We start from the raw sequence: 17,448 nt of genomic DNA, 5'->3' as shown, positions 1-17,448 counted from the left end.
TTTATCTAGACGGAGAGAGAAATTAATGAATATCTGGGCCTTTCCCAATAGCCTCTAGGGCTCTGTAAATCCTCTAAAAAACCTTGTAAAAATAGAAACTGCCAACAAATTTTGTACCGTCAAAGATCTATGTAGCAAATTTCCCAACAGCCTGAAATTAAACTCCACTGGCCCATTTAAAACTGTGAGCCGGACAAGATGGTTTCTAAGGGAGGTGCAAAGCTGCAGCAACAAATGTCCTAAGGGAAATTCGATCTAAGCTACGGAATTTGAGTTACTTGAATAGTGTAACGCAAATCGATGTAGCTTAGATCCACTTACCGCGGGGTCCACACTACACAATGTCGATGGGAGACGCTCTCCCATCGACTTCCCCTACTCTTGTTGATCCAGTGGAGTACAGGAGTCAACGGGAGAGCGATCTGCAGTCAATTTAGCGGGTCTTCACTAAACCCACTAAATCGACCTCCGATGCATCGATCGCCGCTCGTCAACCCCCCGATAAGTATAGACAAGCCCTTAGCTGATGTAGTCTTGATGGATACTGCTTCTGATTTCAAATTGCCTTACATAGAAAAATCCAAATCCTCAGGAAAATTGAACATGAACATCTCTGCAGCTAGTACGTTTCAATTAGTTTTATTAAATAAGTTTATTAGAAAAGCACCAACAAATAGAGCACTGAAAATCCACAGCGTATTTCTGACTGTCAAAATTCTAGACTCCAATGCACAGTATGAACACAAGAATGGCCATACTGGGTCAAGACCAGTGGTCCACCTAGTCTAGTATCCTGTCTTGTGACAGTGGACAGTGCCAGATGTTTCAGAGGGAATGAACAGAACAGCACAATTATTGAGTGATCCATTCCTGTCGTCCAGTTCTAGCATCTGGCGGTCAGAGGCTTAGAGACAATCAGAGCATGGGGCTGTGTCCCTGATCATCTTGGCTAATAGCCATTGATGGACCTATCATCCATGAACTTATCTAGTTCTTCTTTGAATTCAGTTCTACTTTTGGCCTGCATAACATCCCCTGGCAATGAGTTCCACAGGTTGATTGTGCATTATGTAATTAAGTACTTCCTTTTGTTTGTTTTAAATCAGCTGCCTCAATTTCATTGGCTGACTCCAGTTCCTGTATTATGTGAAGGGGTAAATCGCACTTACCTGTTCACTTTCTCCATCCCAGTCATGATTTTGTAGACCTCTATCATATCCCCCCGATAGTCATCTCTTTTCCAAACTGAACAGTCCCAGTCTTTTTAGCCTCTCCTCATATGGAAACTGGTCCATATCCCTAAACATTTTTGTTGTCCTTCACTGTACTGTTTTCAGTTCTAATATATTTTTTTTATATGGGACAATCAGAACTATATGCAGTATTCAAGATGTAGGTGTACCATGGATTTATATAGTGGCATTAGGAGATTTACGGTCTTATTATCTATCCCTTTCCTCATGGTTCCTAACATTCTGATAGCTTTTTTGACTGCCACTGCACAGTGAGTGGATGTTTTCAGAGAACTATCCACAATGGCTCCAAGATCTCTTTCTTGAGTGGTAACGGCTAATTTGGACCCCATCATTTTTATGTATAGTTGGGATAATGTTTTCCAATGTGCGTTACTTTGCATTTATCAACATTGAATTTAATCTGCCATTTTGTCACCCAGTCTTGACAGATCCCTTTGTAACTCTTCACAGCCTGCTTTGGCAGTCACACTCCTGCATATTTAACAACTCCAGGTTAAGTACCAAGTTCCACACCATTCACTTGCCTGCTGTGAGAGAGTAACAAACTCCACTGTAGGAATCACTGGTTGAAAGTCTAGGGCATGTGTAGCCAAACCTTCTAAGATCACAAGGGACCATTTGATCATCTCTTCTGACCTCCCATATAACACAGGCCATACAGTTTCACCCAGTGACTTCTGTATTCATCCATATAACTTGTGTTTGACTAAAGCATATCTTCCAGAAAGGCAGCCGATCTGAAGACTTCAAGAGTTATGTATGTATATACACTGTAGAGCTTTTCAGGCTAATAAAATGATCAGTCATTGACCTGAGGAGGTTTACAATCTAAGGCCCTGTATCTGTAGTGAAATCTAAGGAAGTAGACTAAACTTCACTGAAATCCATGGAGCTCTGCATGGACAAAGGAGTCTCTGTGCCGATGCAATTGCAGAATCATGGCTCTGGGACCCAGTTTGGCAAGCTGCAGAGCACACTCAACTATTAGGAGTTGTGTGGTGTTTAGATGTTGCTTGTAATTATTAGAATTGGGAGCACTGGCTGTTGGGAGTCTGAAAGGACAGGAAACAGGAAGGAGGGGGTAGAGTTGAAGAAGCTGAGGGAGAGCTACTGAGGGTGCAGCAGCAGCTTGGAAAAGAGGTTTCCACTTTAAAAAATAAAGTCCTGTTGAAGTTTGTTAGTATCTTGCTTGGCTACTACAACAAGTTGGAACTGGACCCGTTGGCACAATCTGCTTCCTACTGGACTAATGCCTAGGCCACAATGGCCACCTCTTTGTTGGCAACATCACCAGAGAGGCCAAGGGCTGAATGGCCTTCAGAGACTGAACTATCGTATCATTGTTCAGAAATCCCACTGAGTCAAGGCTCAGGTTCAACTGTACGGAGAATCCTTGCAAAATCTGCATCTCTCCTGTGGATGGAGGACCCCAGAGCAGTCCCTCTAGCCCCTAATGTATAATAAAGGGGGAAAATATGGTTTGTGAAACAAGAGTAAGATGCTTATTGTGATGCTACCACAGAAAACAAACAACTTCCATCTTGGCTGGCCCCAGGGCCTTCTAGAGTTAAATGCATGAGTCTCCCCAGCTTGAGTTAAATAGCCAGGCTGTAGAGCTGGGGCCTATAACAGACTCACAGCCTCTATAGTGGTGGTGGTGGGACATGTGACATATGTGCCCAGTATGTTACTGAAACACCCATGATGTATTAAGCATTTTTCAGGCACACAAGAAGGGGTCGTTGTAGGCTTAGGGACCTCACAAGCTAAGGAGGGACAGACAGAGGTCAGGGAAGAGGACAAAAAAAAAAAGGATTTTCTAAACCAGTCAATAGGACTCTAGGGGCAGAAGTGGGTTTTTTAGAGGGAAATGCAGGGAGCACAGGCCTTGCGGATGAGCTCAGTGGTCACACCACGCACAGGAAGCTCTGTTGAAGCAGCTGCAATGGTGATGGTTTGAAAGACTGACAAAAGGGGCAGCCAAGTAAGGGGGTGGAGGAATCATGAAGCTCAGCAAGGGAAGATGTGTGTACATGGGGATGGGGGCAGATTTCTAAACAGCCAGAGTCTGCTCTCCTGCTAGCGTTACACTATGGTGACTCCGCTAGCTTTGCTGGAGAAGTTTCCTGATTCTCACCAGCATAAGGTGAGAGCTGAGTCGGGTCGTTTCTCCATCGGATACTCCTGGGTAACAGAGGTCACCCTCCAACATCTGCCAGCAGGACCACTGCAAAAGGCTGTGGTGCCACCTGGGAAAAGCTCCCTTTTGGGATGAAATCAGCACTTCCGTGCTTCGGTTGCAAATAGTTTCAAGGTGGGGACAGATGGTGACAGCATAGAGCTGTTGTTCTGTTCATTTGTTATTAGTAAGGATTTTCTGTAGTGAGATCCATTCCCTGGCTGGACAGATAGAAATAGTTAAAAAATACATGACTTTGCAAACGATTAGTTACATTTCCTGACAATATCGCAGCCCCTCATCTGCAGCCAGGCGTCTATTACCCAGGCAGTGCACACAGCTAAAAACCCAATACCACCAGTAAGAGTTACATGTGTGCATCAAGAGGCGTGTTCAGTGTGGTGTCTTTTCCCGCATGCTCTGAGCTGTAATGCTTAGCACACTAGCCAGTTCCCTGGCTTGTAACAGGTGCATTGGTTAGTTCCCAGGATTGGTGCAAGGCCAGCAGGGGGAGGAACACTGAAGAGGAGAGGACATTTCAGGATTGCTGCAGAGAGTCCTGCTTTACCCCCCTTCCCTTGCATGAGAACCATCTGCTTGAACCTGTGGCCATGGAAGTCAGTGGCAAAGGGAATGTCTACATTGCACTCAGAGGTGTGACTGCAACATGACACCAAGCTGGGAGGGTTTGCTGGACAGGATTAGAATTCAAAAGGACCTTGACAAATTAGAGAATGAGTCTGAAATGGACAACATGAAATTCAGTAAAGACAAGTGCAAAGTACAGCACTTAGGGGAAAAAAAATCAAGTCCACACTACACAATGGGGAAAAGTTGAGCACGGCTACAGTTAAACGAGAGAGATTACAGCGGGGGAGCTGCAGCGATGCAGTTGTGTCCCTGTACGTTCTCTGATGTAAGCTCTCTAAGCCAGTGGGAGAGTTCTCCCGTTGGCTTAACTACTCCAGCACTGCGAGCTGCGGTAGCTACTGGAACCGGGTAGGACAAGCTCTCCCACCGACCTAGCGCTGTCCACACCGGCACTTAGGTCAGCGTCATTTACGGTGCTCAGTGGGGTGGCTTTTTCACAACCCTGATCAACGTAAGTTATCCTGCTGTAAGTGCTAGCATAGACAAAGCCTAAGTGATAGTGGTTCACAACTTGAATCTGAGTCACCAATGTGAAGCAATTGCAGAAAAGGCTAATGTCATTCTGGGGTGTATTATCAGGAGCGTTGTATGTGAGACACAAGAGGTGATTGTCCCGCTCTACTCAGCACTGGTGTAGGCTCAGCTGGGGAATGATGTCCAATTCTGGGCATCATACTTTAGAAAAGATGTGAACAAATTGGAGACAGTCCAGAGGAGAGCAACACAAGTGATTAAAGGTTTAGAAAACCTGAGCTATGAGCAAAGATTAAAAAAACGGGGCATGATTAGTCTTGAGAAAAGACCACTAAGGGTAGGGGTGGGGGGAATTTGATAACAGTCATCAAGTCTGTTAAGGGTGGTTATAAAGAGGACCGTGAGCAAGTGTTCTCCCTGTGCACTGAAGGCAGGACAAGAAGTTCTGGGCTTTATCTGCAGCAAGGGAGATTTAGGTTCCATATTAGGAAAAATTTGCTAACTCTAAGGCTAGTTAAACTCTGGAATAGGCTTCCAAGGGAGGTTGTGGAATCCCCATCATTAGAGGCTTTTAACAACAACAGGTTAGACAAATGCTTGCCAAGGATGGTCTAGGTTTATTTGTTCCTGCCTCAGCACAAGGCACTGAACTTGATGATCTCTCAGGGTCCCTTCTAGCACTACATTTGTATGATTCCATTAAACCTATCTCAGGCTAAAGGAGGTTAGGAGGAAACTTTTCTCCATAACTACTTAACCCAGGGTTTGACACCTTCCTCCGAAACAGCCAGCAATTATCAGAGACAGGGAACTGGACTAGACAGACCGTGGTCTGCTCCAGTATGGCAATTCCCAGGTTCTTGGGCTAGAAACATAAAGAGAATAGTCTTTTCATGCCATCTCAGCACCTTCACTGCTTTGCCAGAAAATTCAAGGGTCCATAAAAGCTAAAATAAGTGTTCAATCATTCCACAAACGCCTTTCAACCTTACAAAGTTTAGTTTGGTTTCAGTGTGGGGCCTGGGTGAAAGTTCACTCCAATTTGAGCCGTCTCCAAACAAATATAACCCGTTCTGCTTCATCTTCTTGAGAGGTAATAGCAGTGCTGTTTTTATGCATGCCACATAGTTATATTCAATGTGTTACACATTGTAAGGAGAGTGATCACTTTAGATAAGCTATTACCAGCAGGAGAGTGGGGTGGGGGGAGAAAAAACCTTTTGTAGTGGTAAACACCCATTTTTTCATGGTTTGTGTGTAAAAAAAGATCTTCTGTAATTTCCACAGTATACATCCGATGAAGTGAGCTGTAGCTCACGAAAGCTTATGCTCAAATAAATTGGTTAGTCTCTAAGGTGCCACAAGTACTCCTGTTCTTTTTGCGAATACAGACTAACACGGCTGTTACTCTGAAATCTTGCACTGGTGTAACTCCACTGAAGACGTATCTCAACCACTGGGTCTTGGTTTGCCCTTCTATAAAGCGGGGATGATAGGCCTAATCTTGCTGCCACTGAAGTCCAATGGGAGCAGGACTGGGCTCTGTAATCCTTACCCCTGTCAAGGTTCCTCCCCCACTCTGAACTCTAGGGTACAGATGTGGGGACCTGCATGAAAAACCTCCTAAGCTTATCTTTACCAGCTTAGGTCAAAACTTCCCCAAGGTACAAAATATTACACCCGTTATCCTTGGAATGGCCGCTACCACCACCAAACTAATACTGGTTACTGGGGAAGAGCTGTTTGGACGCGTCCTTCCCCCCAAAATACTTCCCAAAACCTTGCACCCCACTTCCTGGACAAGGTTTGGTAAAAAGCCTCACCAATTTGCATAGGTGACCACAGACCCAAACCCTTGGATCTGAGAACAATGAAAAAGCATTCAGTTTTTTACAAGAAGACTTTTAATAAAAAATAGAAGTAAATAGAAATAAAGAAATCCCCCCTGTAAAATCAGGATGGTAGATATCTTACAGGGTAATTAGATTCAAAAACATAGAGAACCCCTCTAGGCCAAACCTTAAGTTACAAAAAAGATACACAGACAGAAATAGTTATTCTATTCAGCACAATGCTTTTCTCAGCCATTTAAAGAAATCATAATCTAACACATACCTAGCTAGATTACTTACTAAAAGTTCTAAGACTCCATTCCTGGTCTATCCCCGGCCAAGACCCAGCATACAGACAGACACAGACCCTTTGTTTCTCTCCCTCCTCCCAGCTTTTGAAAGTATCTTGTCTCCTCATTGGTCATTTTGGTCAGGTGCCAGCGAGGTTACCTTTAGCTTCTTAACCCTTTACAGGTGAGAGGAGCTTTCCCCTGGCCAGGAGGGATTTCAAAGGGCTTTACCCTTCCCTTTATATTTATGACAACCCCACTCCCAGGCGTGTTAGGAAGATTGATCAGTAAATGCTTTGAACTGCTGATGAGTGCTAAGCATGCTTATCTACATAGGCCACTTGTTCAGAATGAGAAGCAGGCGATAAGAGGAGAGGAGAGGCCAAAGGTGGTTTTGGAGCTATACTGTAATCACTGATGCAGCCATGGCACCTGGAAGCAGATCTCGCCTACAGGTATGCACATTTCTCTTTTAACTCTTAGCATTCTATTTGACATAGGTTCTTATCCTGGGGCTCTTAGATGCTAGCACAATACAATGATAATTCCTTTAGAAAAGGCATTTGTGCACATTCCAACACAGTGCTGTCTCCCTCTTCAAATGAGCCCCACCCCCAAACACCTTACTAGGGCCAGGTCTACACACAACTGTTGCCAGTATAGGGATTATTTATTAGGTTGTATTATTGTAGTGCCTACACATCCCAGTCACTGACTGTAATACTTACTATTGAGTTAGGCACCGTCCAACTGCTCCAAGGAGCCTACAATTTAAGTAACGTTGGTTAGGGGTGATTTTTTTATTATGTTTTCCTACTGACTAAAGCCCTAATGTAGACGCAGTTATAACTGGGGGACGGGGGAGCTTTTGCTGGTATAGTTTATTTCTGTTGGGGAACATGTATAAGCTATACCTTCAAAAGCACTCTTGTTGATGTGAGCTGCATCTGCACTAGGAGGATCTGCCAGGATAGCTATGCTAGCAAACGTTTTCTAGTGTAGACAAGGCCTTAGATGCCCCTCTTACCATCTGAAAAGCAGCTGTGGCCCTATAGCGGCCACCAGTCTCTCTCTCCTATCCCAGGGCTTCTCAGCAGCTGGCCTGCCCCTCAGAAGGATTCAAATGTCAACACCTAAGTGATTTCAAAATGTGAAATTTTTACAAGAAAAAAAAAAGTCCCCAAATTTCCCCCCACAATAATTACTTTACCCCACCGCCTCCCCACCCCCATCTTCCCCCTCCAATGTTTTCAACCAGTTACAGAGCAGGACAGAAATTTTAAAACATTTTGATAACAGTTTGAATATGGGCCAGGAAAAAATGAAAACAATGTGAATCCCATGCCCCACTTGTTAATCAGCTCTAAGTACAAGCCTCTCTCTGCCAGGAAGCCCCAGCAACACATCTCCAGGTTAATAGACGCACAGGAGTCAAGCTGGCTGGAGAGAAGGCACATTCCTTTAGAAAATCCATGAGCACACTGCTCAGTCTGAGTCTGCTCAGGCTCCTGGGAACACCTAGTTCACTCTGGGCATGCTCAGAAGCTCAGCATGGCCATCGGCAAAGTCACTCCCATGCCAGCATGACTTCCTAGCATTGCAGGGATCATCCAGCTACTTGGAATAGCCTCAAGTGCATGTATGTGCTTCTCCCTGAGCTGAGAGGGGCCTTGACAAGGAGCAGGAAGTGGCAACTCTCCCTGCTGCGTAAGACTTAGGCCCAGCCTACGGAGACATATCCAAGCTTGCTTTGGTCTGACTAGCTCAAACAACAGTACCACAGCAGACTGGACTGTCTACTCGGATACATATCCATAGTCCAGGCACACTTGTACAGCTGTTTCTGCTTCACTGCTGTTGTTACTTGGGTGAGCTAAATCAAAGCTAGCTCAGGTACATCTATCCCTAGAACCGTACAAATGTAGGGCTGGAAGGGATCTCGAGAAGTCATCAAGTCCAGCCCCCCGCACTGAGGCAGGACCCAGTAAACCTAGACCATCCCTGACTGGTGTTTGTCCAGCCTGTTCTTAGCCTCTTATGACGGGGATTCCACAACTTCCCTTGGAAGCCTAGTCCACAGCTTAACTATCCTTATAGTTGGGAAGTTTTTCCTATTGTCTAAACTAAATCTCCCTTGGTGCATATTAAGCCCATTATTTCTTGTCCTACCTTCAGTGGACATGGAGGACAATTGATCATAGTCCCTGTTATAGCAGCCCTGAACATATCTGAAGACTGATATCAGGTCCACCCTTGGCCTTCTTTTCTCAAAACTAAACATACCCAGTTTTTTAAACCTGTCCTCGTAAGTCAGGTTTTTTAAACCTGTTATCATTTGTGTTGCTCTCCTCTGGACTCTCTCCAACCTGTCCACATCTTTCCAAAAGTGTGGCACCAAAAACTGGTCACAGTGCTCCAGCTGAGGCCTCACCAGTGCTGAGTAGAGAGGAACACTCACTTCCCACGTCTTACATAGGGCTCACCTGTTAATACACCTCAGAATGATATTCGTTTTTTTCTCCACAGAGTCACATTGGTGTCTCCTATTTAGGGCCCTACCAAATTCACGGCCATGAAAAATGTGTCACGGACCATGAAATCTGGTCTCCCCCACCCTTGAAATGTGGTCTTGTGTGTGCTTTTACCCTATACCATACAGATTTCACAGGGGAGGCCAATGTTTCTCAAATTGGGGGCCCTGACGCAAAAGGGAATTGGGGGGGTTTGCAAGGTTATTTTGTGGGGGGGGGGGTCACAGTGTTGCCACCCTTACTTCTGTACTGCCTTCAGATCCGGGCAGCTGGAGAGCGGCAGCTGTTGGCCGGGTGCCCGACTCTGAAGGCAGCGCCCTGCCAGCAGCAGCGCAGAAGTAAGGGTGGCAATGCCGTACCCTGCCACCCTTACCTCTGTGCTGCTGCCTGCAGAACTGGGCCCTCAGCCAGCTGTCGCCACTCTCCGGCCAACCAGCTCTGCAGCCAGTAGCTCAGAAGTAAGGGTGGCAATACCATCCCCGGCCATCCTTCCTTCTGCGCTGCTTCTGGCAGGGCTCTGCCTTCAGGGCTGGGCGCCCGGCCAGCAGCTGCTGCTCTCCAGCTGCCCAGCTCTGAAGGCAGTGCTGTTGCCAGCAGCAGCGCAGAAGCAAGGGTAGCATACTGCAACCCCCTCCTACAAGAACTTTGCAACCCCCCCCCCCCCGCAACTCCTTTTTGGGTCAGGACCCCTACAATTACAACCCTGTAAAATTTCAGATTTTAATAGCTCAAATCATGAGATTGATGATTTTTTACAATCTTATGACTGTGAAATTGACCAAAATGGATTGTGAATTTGGTAGGGCCCTACTCATATTCCATCTGTGATCCACTATAACCCCCAGATCCTTTTCACCCGTGCTACTGCCTGGCCATTTATTCTCCATTTTGTAGCTGTACCTTTGATTTTTCCTTCCTCTGTGAAGTACCTCACGTTTGTCCTTATTGAATTTCATCTGGTTCATTTCAGACCAATTCTCCATTTTGTCAGGGTTCTTTTGAATTCTAACCCGGTCCTCCAAAGTGCTTGCAACCCCTCCCAGCTTGGTATCATGCTGCAGTCACACCTCTGATTGCAATGTAGACATACCCTTTGCCACTGACTTCCAGGGCTACAGGATCAAGCAACTGGTTCTCTGTCATGAAGTATGAAATCATTCCTGTTAATCTTGCAATTATATTGCTTTAACTCATTCTTTGCCCAAAAGGGGTAGCAGACCACATGTATTTGCACTTCTTACTAGAAGTCAGAACACTTCGCAAACATTTATTAAACCTCACAACAGGCCTGTGAGGTGGGTATTATCATCCCCATTTTACAGAGGGGGACACTGAGGCAAAGAGCTCTTAAAGGTGCTTTCAAACTTGCGTGCCTAAAAGGTAGGAAATATTAATTCATCTAATTAAGAGGCCTGATTTTCAGGGGCACTGAGTACCTGCAGCTCCTGGTGCTGCCAATGGACAGGAGGGAACTGAACACCACCCAAAAGTCACTGCAGATTGGGCCTGGTGTTAGATACATTTGGAAACAAAATGGTGTTTAAGTGGAGTTCAGGAGTATGAATGCAGGCACTGGAATAGGAGCAGACAGCTAGTGGTTGGAAGGTACAAGCGAGAGAGTGAGGCTGCTTGGTGCTTTGGCAGAAGCATGGAATGAGGGGGAGGAGAGAAATGTTTGCGAAGGCCGAGGGGATGTGAAGGGGAGTAGTACAGTGAACAGCGTGAATTATGTGTCCACACTGCAGCTGGATGTGTAATTTGCTCAGCAAACTGGCTTTGATTCATCTAGTGTGCTAAAAATAGCAGCAAAGCCACAGAACTGCAAGCTAGCCTCTGAGCATGTACTTTAGGTACATCTACTGGGGTGGGGGAGCGGGGGAAGAGAACACCCCCTCCCCAAACCACACCACCTGCACCTGAGAGTCCCAGAGCCCAGCTCTACAGACTCGGACTCATGCTACAGCACTCAAAATAGCTGTGTAGACATTCTCGCTCAGACTCCAAGACCCACCCTTCTTGCTGGGTTTTGGAGTCTGAGCATGAATGCCTACATGGCTCTGTTTAGCACCGCCGCCCGAGCCCGGGCTCGGAGACTTGCTGAGGTGGCTTTGTTTTGGCGCTGTGTAAACGCACCCGCAGTCTCTCAGGAAGTGGGGTACACAGGCAGAGAGCCACCACAGCGACGCTCATTTTTAGTGCGCTGGCTCGCTCAGTGAAAGCCCATGTACAGCTATTCAAGCTGGCAAGGGGCACCTCCCATTACCGCGTGGATGTGCCTCAAACAGCAGACTGAGGGCACAGGGCTCACATGCGAGAGAGGGGGTGGGGATAGAGAGAGGTACTGCACTGCTCTAGGGCCAGGATTTCAGCCCACAAGATAGGAGAGAAGGTTAATAGGGGCCTCTGAGCCAGATCTTCAGCTGGTATAAATCGGTGCACTGAAGCAGATTTACACCCGCTGACGCTCTGGCCCTGTTTGTTCATTAGATGTAAAGCCCGGAGAAAAGTTCCCATGTAGGAGTAATAGTTTTTGTAAGCACACTTTCCTAGTGGCGGCTAGTTCATTGTCTGACTGCAGGGAACACAATTGTAAGTTTCCTGGAGGCTACAGTTTTATTTCACAGCCCAGATGTCACAGTAAAATTGTATAAGCAGAAAGGATACAAATAAGAGAAATAATCAACTCAGAGAAGGAAGGCAGGGAAGGGGGGGGGGGGGAAATCCACATTCCACTCTAAGAAACGATAGTAAAGACTCATTCGTTTCCATTACAAAAATAGACACCATTCTTAACTGAACGCCCCCTCTGATGTACACCACAGTATTCTATTTTCCTGTAAAGTCATTCTGTAAGGGAACTCCGTTATAAACATGAGCTTGCTAATACCATCTTCACTATACCCCAATAAATGCCTGGATCCTATTTGCAATGCGGTACATCTTTAATCATACTTTGTGCTATAAAGCAGAGCGCTTTTGCTAGTTCATTCTCCACCACATCCTGCTGGGGCAGGTAGTTAACGCTCATTGTGCCCATTTTACAGGAAGAAGGGGAACTGAGGCAGAAATAATTAATGTTTTACCAAAGACCCCAGAGGTCGTCAGTTCCAGAACCCAAGTCAGGCAAGGCCATGTTCCTGGTTCTCTGCCCAGTGCACAGACTACTGCTTCCTTATTGTGGGAACATTGTACCCTAGCATTAATACCTAGCTCTTCCACTAAGTAGATCCCAAAGTGTTTTGCAAAGGAGGTCAGTATCATTATGCCCATATTACAGATGGGGAAACGGAGACACAAAGCAGTGAAGTGACTTGTCCCTGATCACGCAGTAGGCGAGCCAGAAATGGAACTGAGATCTCCTGCAGCCCAGTCCAGTGCTCACTGCGCTAGGCCACAATAGCATCTGCTGCCCAGTTCGAGAGGTAATGGTCCCCATTGTGTGGGGCCTGGGTTCTACTTCTGGTCACGTTTTTCGGGGCTTTGGCTTTTTAGATGGTTTACAGCTCAGGTGTAAACTTTTGCTCAGGTTTAAACCTTCTAGGCCTGTTTTTCTGACTGAAATAGTGCCTCTGTTGTGGTTCTTCCTCGTTTCAGGCTTTGTGGCCCAGGTCATATGACTTCCTTTCTGCCGGTTCAGTTCCTCAGTTAGTGAACATTTACAAACTGGACAGTAAAGGATGGGGGCATTGCCAAAACGGAGTCAAGACTAGCTGCGACTCACTGTAGGCAGAAACTCTCCTTGCCCCTACTACAGTGCCTCCCTTCCACTAACATCCTTCCCCTATTTCTCCCCTGCCCCCCAAAATTGGAGTGGGTTTGGCCCAAGGTTTAGGCAGAGTGCAAAGCCTTAATTTGCTATGCTCTGTGGGTGAAGAGCTGAGCACGTAGGGTGCTGAGCGTTAAGAGTTCCAGATGAAGCGTGGGGATCAAATCCTAATCTGATATGGTAAGAGCGGCTAATCATAACTTTATTGAACCTTTTCATTTAGGGACAAATGTACATACTCCTATGTGCCAGTAGATGGTGTGCTTTGTATTAAGTAACTATCCATCTATACCCCTTGACAGCTCTTGCATTTTCTAGCTAAATTACTCCAGGGCTCTGTGTTAGGTTTCCTTTGTTTTGGCTTGTGAAATTTGCTGTGCGGGAGGAAATGTGTATTCCTGTTTTTGTGTCTTCTTGTAACTTAAGGTTTTGCCTAGAGGGATTCTCTATGTTTTGAATCTGATTACCTGTAAGATTATCTTCCATTCTGATCTTACAGAGTTGTTCTCTTATCTTTTTTGTTCTAATACAGTTCTGTTTAAGAATCTGATTGGGTTTTTGGGGTCTTAAAAATCCGAGGCTGGCCGGTGCTCATCTTGTTTATTCTGAAGCCTCCCCAAGAAAGGGGGTGTAAGGCCTTGGGGGGATATTTTGGGGAAATAGAACTCCAAGTGGTCCTTTCCCTGATTGTTTGTTAAATCACTTGGTGGTGGTTTTACCTAATCCAAGGGCAAAGGCTTTGTGCCTTGGGGAAGTTTTAACCTAAGCTGGTAGAAATAAGCTTAGGGGGTCTTTTATGTGGATTCCCCCATCTGTACCCTAAAGTTCAGAGTGGGGAAGGAACACTGACACCCCTAGACACCTCTTACAGAGCCCTGGCATAACACTGAGCTCTTTTGAAAATTTTGCCTAAGTGTCACAGTGGGAGTTTCTGGGTGCTTAAAAATCTGGCCCCTAAGGAACAACCATCATCTTGGTCATCGCTGGCACCTGAACTGGGGAACTTCACAACCACAATCAAGAGCGTGAGGGTCTACAGCTAAAAGGCTAAGACCCCAGAACCTCCAATGTATTTAGGTGCCTAACTCATATTGACCGATGGGAGTTAGGCACCTAATACCTTTGAGGATCTGGGCATAACTGCCCTAGCTGACACTTGTACCAGGCTCCTATCCTCTATAGCAGCGGTTTGGAAACTGTACATCAGGACCCCAAAGTGGGTTGTGACACAATTTTAACGGGGGTGCCAGGGCTGGCATTAGACTTGCAGGGCCAAAGCCCCATCACCTGGGGCCAAATCCCAAGCCCCACTGCCCAGGGCTGAAGCTGAAGCCTAAGGGCTTCAGCCCTGTGTGGTAGGGCTCAGGTCACAGCCCCTGCCCCTACATACACCTGGGACTGAAGCCCTGGGGCTTTGGTATCCCCCCCTGTCCCCCAGGGTGATGGGGCTTGGGTTTTGGCAGGGATCAGGGAGTTATGCATACAAACCTATAGCAAAGGAGAGTGAGCGCATTCCACTCAGTAAAACCATGACGTTTCAGGTAGGGAATAAATATTGAAATTAATTTTCCGCCCAGGAAATCTTTTTGAAGTATTTAATCTAGAGGGAAAAGAGGAGACAAAGAGGACCCGTTTCTCAGCCCCCGCACAAACCTGCCACCGATCTCAGCTCGTCTTGTCGGTCTGATGTCAGCATGATGAGAAGAGATTTTGACAGCAAGAGCGCTGCCCTGATGGCTCACATTCTAAATCAAGTCAAATCAAAACGTGGATCAGAAGAGTGTCGTGCAAACAAGGCATTATGGCCCCTTGGAGGTGTTTTAGCAAAAGAAACAAGCAGCCAACATGAGGTTTCCCCCTCATCGCTACAGCTCTGCATCAGATATTACAGAACAAGGGGTTGCTCTGGCATTCAGTCAATGAATTAAAAATCCCTAATGGCACAGGCAAAGCTGGTAGATTGCTGGTGGTTTTGTAACTTAAAGACCTTTTGAGGTTAGACTGAGGGCTGTACCATACAAAGGAGAAGAGGCAGCAAAATAGCAGCAACCGCAACATACATAGAGGCTGCGGCATTGTAGTCTGGCAGTTAGAGTGAGAGAATAAGAGGCTTGCTGTCCAGGGAGGCAATGTTGCCTAGTGGTTAGAACACAGCACTAGGACTTAGGAGACCTGGCTTCTGTTCCTGGCAAAGAGCTTGGAGGTCTACTCACACAATGTTATCTAAGAGCTAGTTATGATGATTTCTACCTTTGGCCTCGGTGTCACTGTACCTGAGGTGCAGGATTGATCCCTAACTCTGCAAGCAAGCAAAAGACTGAATCTAGTTACATGGAGCAGGAAGTTAGGCCCTCCTCCCAGCCATCCCCGGAAAGGTACATGACGCTGTACTGCATGCAGCAGGCCACATAACTGGTTCTTCAGGTTCAAATAGCATTTGCTAGTCAATATCAAGATCAGGCCATGCGTGTCTATATCTCCTATCTGCCCCTCAGTCTTCTCCTCTCGCTCCTGACTTCTCACCTTTTTTTCATGCCACTATTCTACAAGTAGGACAGTCTCCCTTCCTCGAGGACATCACACCCTTCCTTAAAACCTGCTTGTTCCAGCTGCCCCAAATGGCATGCATTGAGTTTCCATAGACAGAGCAGAGCATGGTCCTTCCAGTCTAAAAAGACTTTATTTAAGCAGAGTCAGGATGAGCTCTACCCTGACATCTGGTGGCGAGTCATGGTGGTTTGTGGAAAAGAACTTCAGGGGCTGATCTCATTTGCATAGGCACACCCACCCCGCCTCGATGGTCACTTTGGCTGCTGCAGGAGCCCCAGTTTCTCTGTTATTGGGGCAGGAATAAACTGTTATTATCCTGATTATGTGAATCAAGGACAGTGGAACTGTACTCGGCCTTTTGTTATGATGGAGGGACTCACCATCAACTAAGCAACACTCGCTAGGCAAGGATCATGGGTTCCAAAACCCAGTGAATGGAGAGAGGCTGGGGACAGGTATTAATACTTGGTGGCTTGGGCCCCCTGGTGAGGCCATTACGTGCTAATTGCACTTCCTCCTCCTCTCTCCACTGTAGAATATCAGAGCTAATTTTGATTCTCTTTGGAGTCTAGTTACAGGCTGCTGAGCTGACTTCACTTTGGGCCAATGGTGCACCAGCACTGAGGCTCCCCTACTACAAGCTGAAATCACAAACGAGCTAAACTGACTAAGAGCTGAAATCACTGAGTGTTGTGTTAAGTAGTGGGGGAGCCTGAAGATATATGGGGGAGCAGGCTGCAGGATGGCGAGCAGAGCGGCTTGTCGGATGCCTGGAGCAGCTCATGGGAGTGGCTGGCAGAGCGGAGCCCCATGGAGACGTGGGGAAATCAGCTTTGGATCAATTAAGGTGCCCCTTAAGCCCTCCCCCCAATCTCCACCCAGGTTGGGAGTAAAACTCTGCAGATAAACTTTTGAACTCTGGGGACAGAGACTTTTGGGTCGTGGGACTTTGGGTGATTTTGGGTTGCTGGACTCAAGAACCAAAGGGAAAGGACATGCCCCAATTTGCTTGGGGTGGGTTTTTTGCTCATGGGTTGTGTTATGAATCCTGTTGGTGGTGTTTCCCCAACATAATGCCGCATTGTTTCTCTCTGTTATTAAAAGGCTTTTTGCTACACTCAGACTATGTGCTTGCGAGAGGGGAAGTATTGCCTCTTGGAGGCACCCCGGGGGGGGGGTGGTATATATTTGTCCCAGGTCACTGGGTGGGGGCTCAAGCCAGTTGTGCATTGTGTATTGGAATGGAACCCCTAGATACTGAATGCGGCCCTTGTTGCTGCCAACTCTGACGGGCAGAAGGGTTACATTTATAGAATCAGGAAGACAGCAACAAGAAGGTACAAGGTAAGGTCTCCAGGAGAGAAAGAGCGCGCGAGCGTGTGTGAGATCCTGCACTAACATGCTGCAGCAGCTTGGAGGACAAGATGGCAGCTGTCTCTACAGACTTCTTAGAACCTTACCAAGTGCAATACACAAAAAAGTCATCACTGTTTCAAATGATAGCCAGTGTGTTTGTCCTCTCCACTTCTAGTGCCTGATCTGTTTAGTGTATCAATGTCCTGGTCTTTAAGGTCCTCAGGGTAAGGAACCTTGAGGCAGATTTTTTTAAAGGTATTTAGGCACACAATTCCTATAGAAATTAGGTGCCTAAATCTCTTAGACTCTGGTCCCTTGTCTCTTTAGCATGCCTGAAAAGAACCTTGCATGCTTATGGCAGTATATTAATGATATATTTTAATAAATAACCATTAAGATGCCATGTTGGAGCGGTTACAGCCCAGAAAATGAATTGCCCATCTTACTTTACAGCTCCGTCATTGGCACCTTGAAGAAGTAGCTCATTAAGGAGGACGGGAGGAGCGAGCAGGAAAAAATCCAATTTCCAGCTTCCAGTGTTTTGCCAGAACTGTTGATAGCAA

The sequence above is a fragment of the Caretta caretta genome, chromosome 1 (genome assembly GCF_965140235.1).
Source record: "Caretta caretta isolate rCarCar2 chromosome 1, rCarCar1.hap1, whole genome shotgun sequence".
Classification (NCBI taxonomy): domain Eukaryota; kingdom Metazoa; phylum Chordata; order Testudines; family Cheloniidae; genus Caretta; species Caretta caretta.
Note: the sequence above shows the minus strand (reverse complement) of the source record.